The sequence below is a fragment of the Taudactylus pleione genome, unplaced genomic scaffold, assembly GCF_031769625.1.
Source record: "Taudactylus pleione unplaced genomic scaffold, aTauple2 ptg000044l, whole genome shotgun sequence".
NCBI lineage: Eukaryota > Metazoa > Chordata > Amphibia > Anura > Myobatrachidae > Taudactylus > Taudactylus pleione.
In genome coordinates this window covers 6,247,817-6,260,518 of record NW_028284446.1, presented here as the reverse complement: position 1 = coordinate 6,260,518, position 12,702 = coordinate 6,247,817, and the positions used below count along the sequence as shown (strand labels likewise).

General features: G+C 43.1%; 1 protein-coding gene across 2 annotated transcripts in view; it reads right to left on the bottom strand.

The window, feature by feature from the left end:
* The window catches only part of ARHGAP45 (Rho GTPase activating protein 45), a 117,375-nt gene that overhangs the window by 84,331 nt on the left and 20,342 nt on the right, over positions 1 to 12,702 (bottom strand). The window lies entirely within an intron of this gene.

The following is a 12,702-nucleotide window of genomic DNA, read 5'->3' as shown; positions in this document are numbered from 1 at the left end:
TTTTTTTAAGGAAAAATTCATAACTTTACGCAAATCCAACTTCGGAGTTTCCCGTTTTCGTTAATTTTATATTGAATACGGGTATAAGCGGGAGCGCGCCCGATACTTTAACGCAGGTAAAAACTCCAATATGAAACGTTAACTTCGACAGTGAAGTTAACGTTTCATATTGAATACCCCTCTATATCTTATGTCCTGCATGGTGGTTGTGATTCTTGTACTTATGTCTTGCTAAGATTTATACATGGCATTGCCAAACAGCAAGGGCACCCTACAAACTGTACTTAAACATAACCCCTATATAACGGGCGAGCCAAGTTCTGAGCTCGTTCATATGGATTCTTGCTGTCCAGTTCAGTTTAGTTACTATGAGCTAATTTTCTGCTGAACCTGTTTTCATAAATGTCCCAAATGTTTTTTGTCATCTAGTTTTTGAAGCATTCTGAATGCATGAAAACAAAATGCAGGTTGAAGAAAAAGGACACTAGGTGACATTTATAAATAGTGTTTCACTAGAATAGGGTATTGTGACCCCTTAGTAAACAGAATATAGCTGTTGTCTTAATAAATTAAAGCAAATACAGATTGACATGGGTTACAACACTTTACAAAACCTTTTCCTGTGCAACAGGTTTCAGCTGTCCCCTGCTGATTTTAATGTACATCCATATATTCATGGTGAGAGCACATTGAACTGACCTTTTTCCAGCACAGCAAACTGTATTTCAATCCATGGACACGTGGATTGCTATTCAGTCAATTAACTGAATATCTTAAATACAATGTTTTACAAATGGATATGAAAACAAAAAAGAAAATTAAAATCATGTAAAAAATGTATGGGGTCCTCTGGTTTATGTGACTGACAGTTTGCAAAAATACTCGCTAAAATTTATTAAACACACCCCAAGAAGTCAACATAGCTACACAATTGAAACAATCACGAAGACTAAAAATTAGTTGCAAAACATCCATTCATATCATATTACCAGTTACTGTGCAGAAATGTTCATATATCAAAAGCATAGATTCAAGATGACAAGACATGTAAGTGAGCACCTATTTCTAGCCAAAATGAGAGAGATGGAGATTAGTGCATAATAGAGCATCTGTCACCTTCCCTGTCTGCATCTTAAACAAATATGTGAACGGAAAATAGGTAATGTAACCAGTGGCATAAGTTCATGCCAGGCAACCCGGAGGCAAGTTATAATTTGGTGCCCCCCCCCCACCAAAAAAAAGGAAAATAAATATGTTGCATATCTATCTATCTATCTATCTGTCTGTCTGTCTGTCTGTCTGTCTGTCTGTCTGTCTGTCTGTCTGTCTGTCTGTCTGTCTGTCTATCTATCTATCTATCTATCTATCTATCCTGGGAAGAAGTGCCAAGTATTGGGCAGCCGTGACGGTACACTCTGGTCACATATTTGCAGCCCTAATTGGGGTGAATATATTGTGGCCAATGGAGGAGGTGCCCCTTCAGTGCTGCCACCCGGCGGCAAGTGCCTCCATTGTCTCCCATACTTCTGCCCGAGTGTAACATATGCTACATTCACTATGTTTTGGGCCCATTAACCACTAACTTCAAAAATCATGCTTTTACTAGTGTTTTTGTAAAACTAATAAAAGCATGTAAATGAGTCTGGGGTTTTATTTCTTAATTTTATGCAGTGCTTCAAAGAAAAAATTATAGTCAGTCCCGGACCCAGTGGAGATTTCAGTACCCTACTACATGGACACACATAGAATCACTAGGGTTAATATTATTGTCAGCAGCCAATTAACCTACTAATATGTTTTTAGATTATGGAACGAAGGTAGGGTTTTCAGGGGAAACCCATTAAAACAAGGGGAATCATACAAACTCCACACATATAACACCCTAGTGGGGATAGAACCCATGACAATGTCACCTTCCTACCTGGAACCTATTGGTGCCAACAACTTCATACCTATTAATGATGGCGGTTGGGAGCGGTGTTGTCTTTTGGATGCTGCCTGCTGTATTTCGTAATCATGGCAAGTGAATACAAGGCTCTCTTGCCACATCTAGTACTAACACTCTCACCAACTACCGTCCCATCTCTCTCCTCCATTTTCTCTCCAAACTCCTTCTTTGACCCATTTCAGTCTCACTTCTGTTCTCTCCACTCCAATGAAAATGCCCTCACTAAAGTCAGCAATGACCTCCTTGCTGCCAAATCCAAGGGTCATTACTCTATGCTCATTCTCCTAGACCTCTCAGCTGCTTTTGACATTGTGTACCACCCTCTGCACATCCGTCACTCCCTTGGTCTATGTGACACTGCCCTTTTTGGCTGTCCTCTCTGGACGTTCCTTCTTGGTCTCCTCTCCTGACTCCTCTTCTCCTCCACTTCCACTTAAAGTAGGTGTTCCCCAAGGGTCTGTCCTGGGACATCTCCTATTCTCCTTCTATGTGTCCTCTGTAGGTGAACTCATCAGCTCTTTTGACCTCCAATATCATCTCTATGCTGATGATACTCAGATCTACCTTCCCTCCCCTGACCTCTCCTCCTATCTCCTAACTCGTATCTCCAACTGTCTCTCTGCTATCTCTTCCTGGATGTCCCAGTGCTTTCTTAAACTTAATATGTCTAATGGGGAGTATCTACTACGCAACATGAAAGTCTGAACGTCCAGCGTTCAGACCTTCATGTCGCCGAGGTACGGGCACCGTACTGAACGTCATTCAGTGAAGGAGCCCGAAGTCCTATCTCAGAACATGCCGAACCTGATGAGCATCATTGTCAGGTTGATGACCATGTTCTGCAGATAGTCGGGGTCGGCAAGGACCCAGCGTGCACACACATCGCTGGTCCTTGCCGGCTATCCATTAGCAGACTTTCCTAACAATCCGACCAAATCCTCCTGGTTTTGGTCGCATCGTGCAGAAAGTCTACTAATGGATAGGCCTCTTAAGACTGAGCTGATCATTTTCCCACCCTCCAAAATGACTTAATTTTAACAATTTCTTTATCAACTGACAGCACAACTATCTCCGCTTATCCTGGACTCATCCCTCTCCTTCAAACCATACATTCAGCACCTGTCTCAGTCCTGCCATTTGCATCTCAAAAATATTTCCAAGATCAGACCCTTTCTTATACAAGATGCTACTAAAATCCTTATTCACTCACTGGTCATCTCCAGATTGGATTATTGTAACCTCCTCTTATCTGGCCTCCCTGACTCCCACCTCTCTCCACTCCAATCTGTCCTCAATGCTGCTGCTTGGCTCATCTACCTCTACAAATGTTCTACATCTGCCTCCACTCTCCTATAAACCCTCCAGTGGCTCCCCTTCAGGACCCAATTCAAGGTTCTTACATGCACTTACATAGCCCTCACCCATTCCTGAACTCATCTCCCTTCACACTCCCGTCTGCCCTCTTCGCTCAACAAATGCATGGTGCCTCTCCTGCCAACTGATTATTTCCTCCCACTCCCACCTCCAAGATTTTGCCCGTGCTGCTCCCTACCTCTGGAACTCTCTCCCTCTCCCCTTCTGACTCTCCACCTCTCTTAAAACCTTCAAAAAAGCTCTCAAGACTCACTACTTCATCAAAGCCTTCCAGCTCTCATCCTAACCCACTGCAACAAGCTCCTTTCCCTCCCTGTCTACCCTTTTGTGTCACGCCTGTTTGTCTGCCCCTCCCCATTAGAATGTAAGCTCTCATGAGCGGGGCCCTCTACCCTCTTGTGCTTCACCTTACTCATACCTTCATCTACTCCTCACTCCCCAATTGGGGACCTATCACGTAGTTGCTTATTTGAGTGTTATGATCACTAATGCTGCAATTTATATACACCTTGTCCTACTTTGTATTGTATTGTACTGTAAGTCACTGGTTTCTTATTCACTTATCTATGTACTTTGTAAGGCGCTGCAGAACACTTGTGGCGCCATATAAATAAAGAATGATAATAATAATAATCTGCTGCACCACTTTGAAAATCCCTACACTGACTGCCCATGTCTTCCACAATCTAGTTCAAATTACTCACCACTACCTACAAAGCCCTCAACACCACTATCAATCCATACATATCAAATATCATCTAAAAAATACTCTTATGGTGCATACACACGATCAGATTTTTTCTTCAGATATGGACGATAACGATTTAAAAATCGTTCAGTCGTTCATATCTGATGAAAAATCGTTCATATCTGACATGCCTGAACGATGGACGATCAACGATGCGCGTTCCCGTTTGTCAGATAACGATATCTGACATCTGATGGGTTTGCAGTCAGACTTGGACGATTCCATTCATTTTAATGCAGTCAAAAATCGTTCAATCGTTCAAATCGTTCAAATCGTTCAAAACTTTGGTCAAATCGTCCAAATCGTTCAAATCGTTTAATCGTTCAGTCGTTCATCTGACAAATCTGACAAGTCTGACAAATCTGACCGTGTGTACGCTCCATTAGACCTATCTCTGAGCGGCAACTTGCTTTGTCTCTGGTAACTACCTCTTTCTCCCATGCTGCTACCCACTTACGGAATTCTATATCAAGCTGATCAGACTCTGCCACAGACTGCTGTCTGAAAACACATCACTTTTTTTTTAGAGCTTACTCGACTTTCACTTATACTATTAATACCCCACATTTATGTCCTTGCACAACTGTTCCTTTCTCCACTCTGGGCCACACTAGCTCCTCTTGTATGTATCTGTATTAGTGTTCCCCCAGTGTCCAACACTGTGGAACCATACGTATTAACAATAACAATAAATTGTCAAACCCTGTTAACATACCACATTGCAACTATCTGCGTGAGAAAGGGTCCCTAATTATGTGCCAAACTCAGAGGTGGAAAACACACACAACTATTAAGAAGCCTGCTGACTCACACATCAGGTCATGACCCAGTCACAAATCAATTTAACAAACTGCCCAGAATCTAATATCTCACAGAATCTTTCCCTTGTGATTTCCTGCTTAGAGTTCATATCTATTTTCCCCTTTGTCTTCTGTACAGATATATGCTAATTACACACTGTAATAATGTGTATATGTGAAATTGTTTATTTATTTATATTAGTCTATAATTATGTAACAGTTTGTCATTTTTATGTTACTGAACCCTTGTGGCACCATACAGTATAAATAGAAGCTAAAAATAATAGCTATCATATTTAAGATTGTATCCTTAAAATGGCAAATCAGTCCAGAATCGGTATGAATGGCCAGCTGACGGGATAACGACAGCGGTATCCCGATCTGCAATATCCCTACTCTCTACTAGTCTCTACTGTGGGGCATAATGTATAAGGGGCACTACTACTGTGAGGCATAAGGGCACTACTACTGCGTCGCATAATGTTTGTAAGGAGTACAACTGTGGCATAACATGAATGTGGGGGCCTTAAAAATTTTGCTATGGGACCCACAAAGTTCTAGTTATGCCCCTGTGACCACAAATGCCCAGAAGTATGTAATTCCACACCGAATTAGGAGGTGGGGGCGGTCTAGGGTGCACAGGGGGATGACCTAAGTGGAGACCGATTTCCTCATGGACAACTTTTACGTGGCCCTTTTGCGTGTCATGTCAAAACAAAATCAGGAGACAAAAACTTAAAAAAAAAATGTTGTCTACAAGACAATCTGAAAAGACCATTGTTAAAAAACATTATAGCCGTAAATTAAAAATTGTTCCTGTGTGAAGCCAGGGCGGGTTGCTAGTGTATATGTGATTGTATGTATGTGTATATATGCAAGGGCGTGGGAACGATTTTATGTTTGGGGGGCAACATAAAATCATTCCGGCGCCCATCCGCCCCCACTCTCCTCTCTCCCTGTTTTTTACCTAAGCAGCGGCCATGGGCAGTCAGGGGCTGTGCTTTATAGCAATAGGCTGCACGGCCCCTGCACCACACGTAGGAGGAGGTGTAATGTGTGGTCTTGTAACTTAAAGACCGCACATTACACCTCCTCCATGTGGTGCAGGGGCCGTGCAGTCTATTCCTATAAATAGGACTGCTGGCAGCTCCTTTCTAATGTTTGGGGGACAGCGAGCTTCCCCCTTACCCACCCTCCCCCGTTCTGACTCTCATGTATTTATGTGTGAATGTATATATGGTTATGTGTGTTTGTATGCATACCCCTCAGCCACCTCGATTTTGGTAGGGCTGTCTTGCACTTCAGAGGGAAAGGTAGGGTGGGAACTCTCTCATCTGCTGTGCGAGGCTGGGGTAGTGTGACATGAAATGGAGACGTAAAGTGTGACCATGACTTCATTTCATGTGCACGCCATGGCTTGCACACGAGAACCCAATCCCCGTGTCCCAAATGATGCTCTTTAGGGACCCCCAGTCATAAATGCCCCAGGCCCCCCAAAGCCTTAATCCAGCTCTGGTTCCACGGGGCTGGTGGGAGGAGCCTGGGAGAAGCGGGTCTAGGTTCTGGTGTAGAAGCCTTATGGTTGCAGTTAGTTACCCTCCCACAATGCAGTGGGAGGAGTCAGTTAGTTTCAGTCAGGCACATGCCACTGCCCACTTTTGCTCCCAAATAAGAGAACACATGCTAATGCCACGTACCGACTAGACGAAATGCTCCCATGAGCGATACCGTCTAGTGTTTCCCCTACAGTGCCGGGCTCAATGATGTTAACTGCATTGAGCACACACACTGAACAATATCGTTAATGATATCGTTCAGTGCCAGCACCCTCCCTCATCCCTGAACATGCACAACCTGACGATATCGTCAGGTTGTATTGCATGTTCAGGCGATGAGCGGCATCTTCAATGGCCCGCGGGAGTGCGCATCGTTGGTCGTACACACTGGATGATATTGGATGCGATGAACGATATCAATATTGTTATCGTTCAAATCATCCAATTTACCGTCTAGTGTGTCCGTGGCTTAAGACAATGCAGAATTAAATAATCTTGAAATGTATCTTTGATATTATCAGTGTAGCACACTTGTCCTATTCCTCTTCTGCCTTCAGAAGTATGTTATTAGATACAATGAAATGCCACACTGTAAGAAGAACAATCACACTGTAAGCAGAACATGCACAAAGTGGCCATTTCCCTTTCACAAAGGTAAGACATGTGCAGGACATGTTGGTATGTCTGTTTCTAGCTGTGTACATCTGTAGTTTACAGTGCTTTATATTAATAGATTAGATTAGATTAGTCTGGGCATCCTTTAGGCTGTTTGGTCTTAGTCAGTGTAGTGCGGACCTCAGTGAGTGTGGTCCACTCTTCACTCGTACTACCTGGCTGCGGTGTGTTTGTTTTAGCAGCCAATGAGAGTCAGACAGACTCTCATTGGCTGCTGCACCCATTCGAAATGGAATAGAAAGGAATGTTCCCAGAATGAAGAGAAACGGTGGTGTGTCACGTTGACACTCCCCCATTTTTCAGTGACCACGTCCCTTGTGGCATGTGACCACACCCACTTTTCAGGCACACAAACATGGAGGGGGGGCTCCATTTTTCATCTTGCCCTTTGCTCTAAATACCCTAGTTATGCCACTGCCTAGGGCACCACTCTGTAGGCAGTTGAGAATCAAATGAAGACCTGATTCATTTGTTGGTGGCAGCAGGTACAGAGATTCATTAAAGAAGCTTATTATTTATCCAGCCATACCGAGGTTGTGTTGATGAGTTCTTAGAATGACTACCAGATGTGACCATATAACGTACCACTAAAACTTTTACTTTATGTACATCGGGGGAGATGTACGAAGCCCAGAAACGGTATCAGCGCACGTTATGTGCGCTGATACCGCTTCTCCCCGATGTATGATCGGGGGTCTGGGCGGTAAAGACAGGGGCGCTGTATCTGTCAGTGTGTACCCAGTCTTAGTCTCTACATGCGAATCATTAAAACAAGATCAGCATTTATGGATAAAAGGCCCCCTGGCACAAATGGCATTGGTCATAGTGTGTATCTGATGAAAAGCTCCGAAAATAATGACCAAAGAGCAAAGAGACCAAAGATAAAACTAAAGATAAAGTTATGGACATGCACAAGATAGGAAAAGGCTACAAAATAATATTAATCCCGTAAGACCTGACGATTTGGAGCAACTTAACTGGTACATAAAGGCACCGCACGAGTTAACCAGTGGTGGAGTTAACCACCTTTCACAGTTTGTGATTTGATCTAAAGTCTGAGACCCGATTGTATCACCGGTAACTATCTAAACTTTCTATGAAAGCTGTAAATTTTCTTCTCTGCAGGTGGCTCCTCTACTGAGAGGAGATTTAACAGCGGTGGGTTTTTCTGATGATTTTTTCTCATTTACCCTGCACAATCTAAACCATTGTTTTCTATCAGAGAGGTCTATGTGCTATTGGACTGATACCTGTTATATATAAAAAATCCCTCTGTGACTGATCATTGTATACAGTCAAACTCAACCAGTTCCTTAATGTTCACGAAATTGGAGGATTAATTCCCCTATAACATGAACTGGCAACAGTGTTTCATAACATTGGTACAAACTGGCAATAGTGCTTCATACTAGTGCTGATCTAACAATTAGGGTTACACAGGTTCAGTTTTTCCACGGAAGTGATACCAAGTGGTTTGCACTTCCATTATACTTTACTTTTAATACATTTGTATATTTGTATGTAATTTAATTGCCATTTATTTTTCTTTATTAATTTTCATTTTTTTATAGCTTTTTCTTTGTTTTCTCTGGGTCTTATTTTTACTGTATTTATTTAATTGATTATTTTAAAGTCCTATCCTTTATTCCCTTCTTTTTTTTATCTATTAATTAAATATTAAGTTGTCTTTATTATCTATTCAAGTGTATTAATTAGGACTTCTTTGAATTTGCGCTCCATATTTGTGTCCTACATGTCTATATTTTAAGAGGGTCAGCTCCTCTATTGGTAGCAGCATTCATTTAGGGTCCAAATTAAGGTTTTAATCAAAATACTTTATTCTTTCCTTTATTGGTATAGCGCCCCCTCTGTGTGTTTTTTTATAGTAATTACCATGTGACTGATCTGCAGTGACAATGTATTGGTTGCCATCCACCTGCCGCATCATTTCTCCCCTGCACCACGTGATGTTTGTTTACACCACGTGAGTGGGCTTTGGAGACACGCGGCAGGTAAACACCACACTGTAACTTTCTGATGCTATGTACAATCTTTTTTTTCCTTTACAATCTATTTCAGTGATTTTCAACCTTTTTTAACTCGCGGCACACTACACAAGATTTTAAAATTGCCAAGGCACACTATCCGGCGATGCGGTGTGCGCGGACTATGAAAAAACACACTACATTAGTTCCCACAGGAACAAAACACACTACATTGGCCCCCATAAGAATAAAAAACACACTACATTGGCCCCCACAAGAATAAAACAATCCCATTGGCTGGCCTAACAGAAAATAAAAACCACATTGCTCCCCACAAAAAAAACAACCATACCACATTGCGCCCCACAGAATTGCTCCCCACAGAAAAAGAAACCTATGGCTGGCCCCACAGAAACAAAAAACAAAACACATTGTTCCCAACTAAATAGCCAAATATATGACTGGATAACATATGGCTGGTTCTCACTAAAAAAAATGACATGACTGGTTCCCACGAAAAAATAAACTATGGCTGGTACCCACGAAGAAGAAAAAAATGTCTGGTCCCCACAAAACCCACATTTCTTCCCCCCTTGTCACTCACACTGCAGCAGGATCGCGTGCGGGCGGGCTTCCAGGCAGGCTGCGCGGGCTGGCTGATTGGCGCAGGGCGTTGGCTGGCAGAGCGGGCTGGAGGGCATTGGACAACGTGGCGTACGTGACCTGTGATGTCACGCCGCCGCATCTTTGCAGGTCACTACCCGGTCGCGCCTGAGTCTCCCAGAGGAGCTCAGCAGCCCGGGATGCTGAAGTACAGTAAAATGTGCCCGGTGGCTCTGACAGCCCCGCGGCACACTTCACAACCGGCCACGGCACACTAGTGTGCCGCGGCACACCGGTTGAAAACCGCTGATCTATTTTGATAGGTCTGTCTCCGATTACTGATTACATTAAGTGGCTGCATTATACTATTTTTTGATATGTATTGTATGCTTAAATTCCAAATGCTTAACAGCTGCTAATCAGCAGCTATCTTAGAAAGCCCATATAAAAAGGGTCCCAACATAAGTCCAACACTACCTTTTGATAAAGCTGTGACTGCACACAGCGAAACGCATCAAGAGACTATTTGACACTCTCTCCACCACTCGAAACCCAACGAGATCCTCTATTTGTTCACGGATGTTTCCTGCACTACCATCTGCAGTTTGGATCCGTGCTAGAAAGAACTGTGCTATTCCTAAACCCCACACTGGTGTCTCCAACTATCTACAATACCAGTGAACTGAACCTGCACTACAGAGATTTATGATAGAGAACACCATATACCATTAAATCAGACTGGTGACATATGGAAATATTATACCTACAAAGGCCTCGCTAGCATTGGCAACAAGGACTACCAATAATACAGCCACTGGATATGGTAACTATCATCATATGTGGGTTTAAGATTCATATAGCACCATGAGACTGCTTTCCCTAGATGGACTAAACACTACAGCTGAGTTTGAGTGTACATGCAAAGTGGATTGATTGATTTCTTATTTTATTTTCTATTCCATTTTTATTGTGCCATGTAATTTATTTTATTTGGATAAACCATGTGCAATATGTTTCTAGTATTGTGATTTTATATGGATTTATATAATTAAATATTTGTATCTATATATGTCAATGGAGTTTGTATATTGATTAGAGCGCTTTATTCATCTCTATTTTCTCTGTACCATCTAGACACTGCCTAGACAAGGTTGTCCTTTTGAAGGAGCTACAGAGGTCAGTGGCTGAGACTGGAGTGAAGGTACAACAGTAAAGCATCTTAAGAACTCTGCATACAATTGGCCTGTATAGTAGAGTGGCTAGAAAGAAGTAAATACTGAAGAAAACCGCCTCTAGTTGTTTCTGGAGTTTGCCAGAAAACATCATGTGGGATAAAGTTTTGAGGTCAGATGACAGCAAAATGGGGGCCAAAAATGTAGCTTTTTGGTCGCAATTCAAAACAGCTTGTATGGTGAAAACCAAACACTGCCCATTCCACTGCAAATACCATCCCAACAGAGAAGTATGGGGGTGGCAGCAAGAACCTATGGATGGTGCAAAGTACAGAGTGATGATGCAAGAAGACAACCTGCTTTAGTCTGCTAGAAGACTATGAGCAGGATGCATGATGCATCGCACTCGCGTAGTATTCCGCTGGTCATCGCATGCATGCCGGCATTGGTAACCCCGGTAAGAATGATGATCCCTGCAAAGGACCGCTCTGTCGGTAAGAGCGGCCCTTTGCAGTGGAGGGGCTTCAAGGTCTATGACCCAGAAGCCCCACAGGTCATACATGCCTACCCTCCCGGTTTTCGCTGGAGGCCCCCGATTTTTCGGGTAACCCCCCACACCCCCGGAAGGGTAGGCATTTCTCCCACATTCTGCCCACTTCCTAGTGAAGTGGGAAGAATTAGGAGAATACCCGCGGCAATCGCGGGTCCCAGTGAAGGGGGCGGGGCTTAAGCTGTGATTCTGCACGAATCACAGCATTTGGCCCCGCCCCCTATGTAAATTGTGCCCAATCGCGGTAATTTTACCGCGAGGGGGCGGGGCTTAATGACGCGATTTGTCAAGCCGCGCCCCCGTCGGCCCCCTGCTGCTTTTCTTACCCGGGCTTCTCCCGGGAAGAGAATATTAAAGGTAGGCAACCCTGCCACAGGTGTCTTTCTGCGCATGCGCAGAAGGACACATGCACAGCGGGAGGTGCTGGGAGGGATCCGATTGGATCCCTCTATCAGCACTCTGCGAAGAGAAGCCCATAGGAAGATGATGTTACCCATTGCAGCCAAGTCCCGGAGAGCATCCCGCCCTAAAGCTTGGGAGAAAGTTTACCTTTCTGCAGGGTAATGATCAAAGCAACACTGGTGTGCTTAAAAAAGAAGAGGTGAATATTCTACAATGGCCATGTCAAAGTCCATATATCAAGTCAATTGAGAATCTGTGGCACTATTTGAAAATTGTAGTCCACAAGCATCATCCAACCAACCTGAACAACCTGGAGCATATAAAAGCCAGAAAGAATGGGCAAAAATCACTTTCAAACAGTGTGCAAATCTGGTAGAAGCCTACCCTAATATATACAGATGTACTGTATTTGCAGCAAAATGTTGTTCGACCAATTATTAGTCTGCATGGTGTGGAAAACTTACTGTATGAAAGCAGGATTTTTCAGTGTTTTTTTATAAACTGCTGACACATAATGAATGATGAGTTTAAAAGTTTACTTTTAGAGCCTACTGGTCTACAATAAAAATACTGTATGTGTCATTTGTAATGCAGACAAATATGTTGACTGTTTAGGGGGTTGAATATTTTGGGCAGGGCCCGATTGAGGGCTACATGGGCCTGGAGCTGAAAATGATCCAGGGCCTATTATGAGAAGCAGATGAGGTGTGACCAGTGCTGTGTGGTGTGGCCAGAGCCACATGGGCATATACACACTCTATAATCTCAGCCCCAATGTCTTCATAAATATGTAAAAGAAAAAAAATGCATTATTCTGTGAGGTAAATAGAAATACAATTTTACTACTGATTTATGGCTGACCGTGTGGAGAGTAGATGGTCAGTCAACG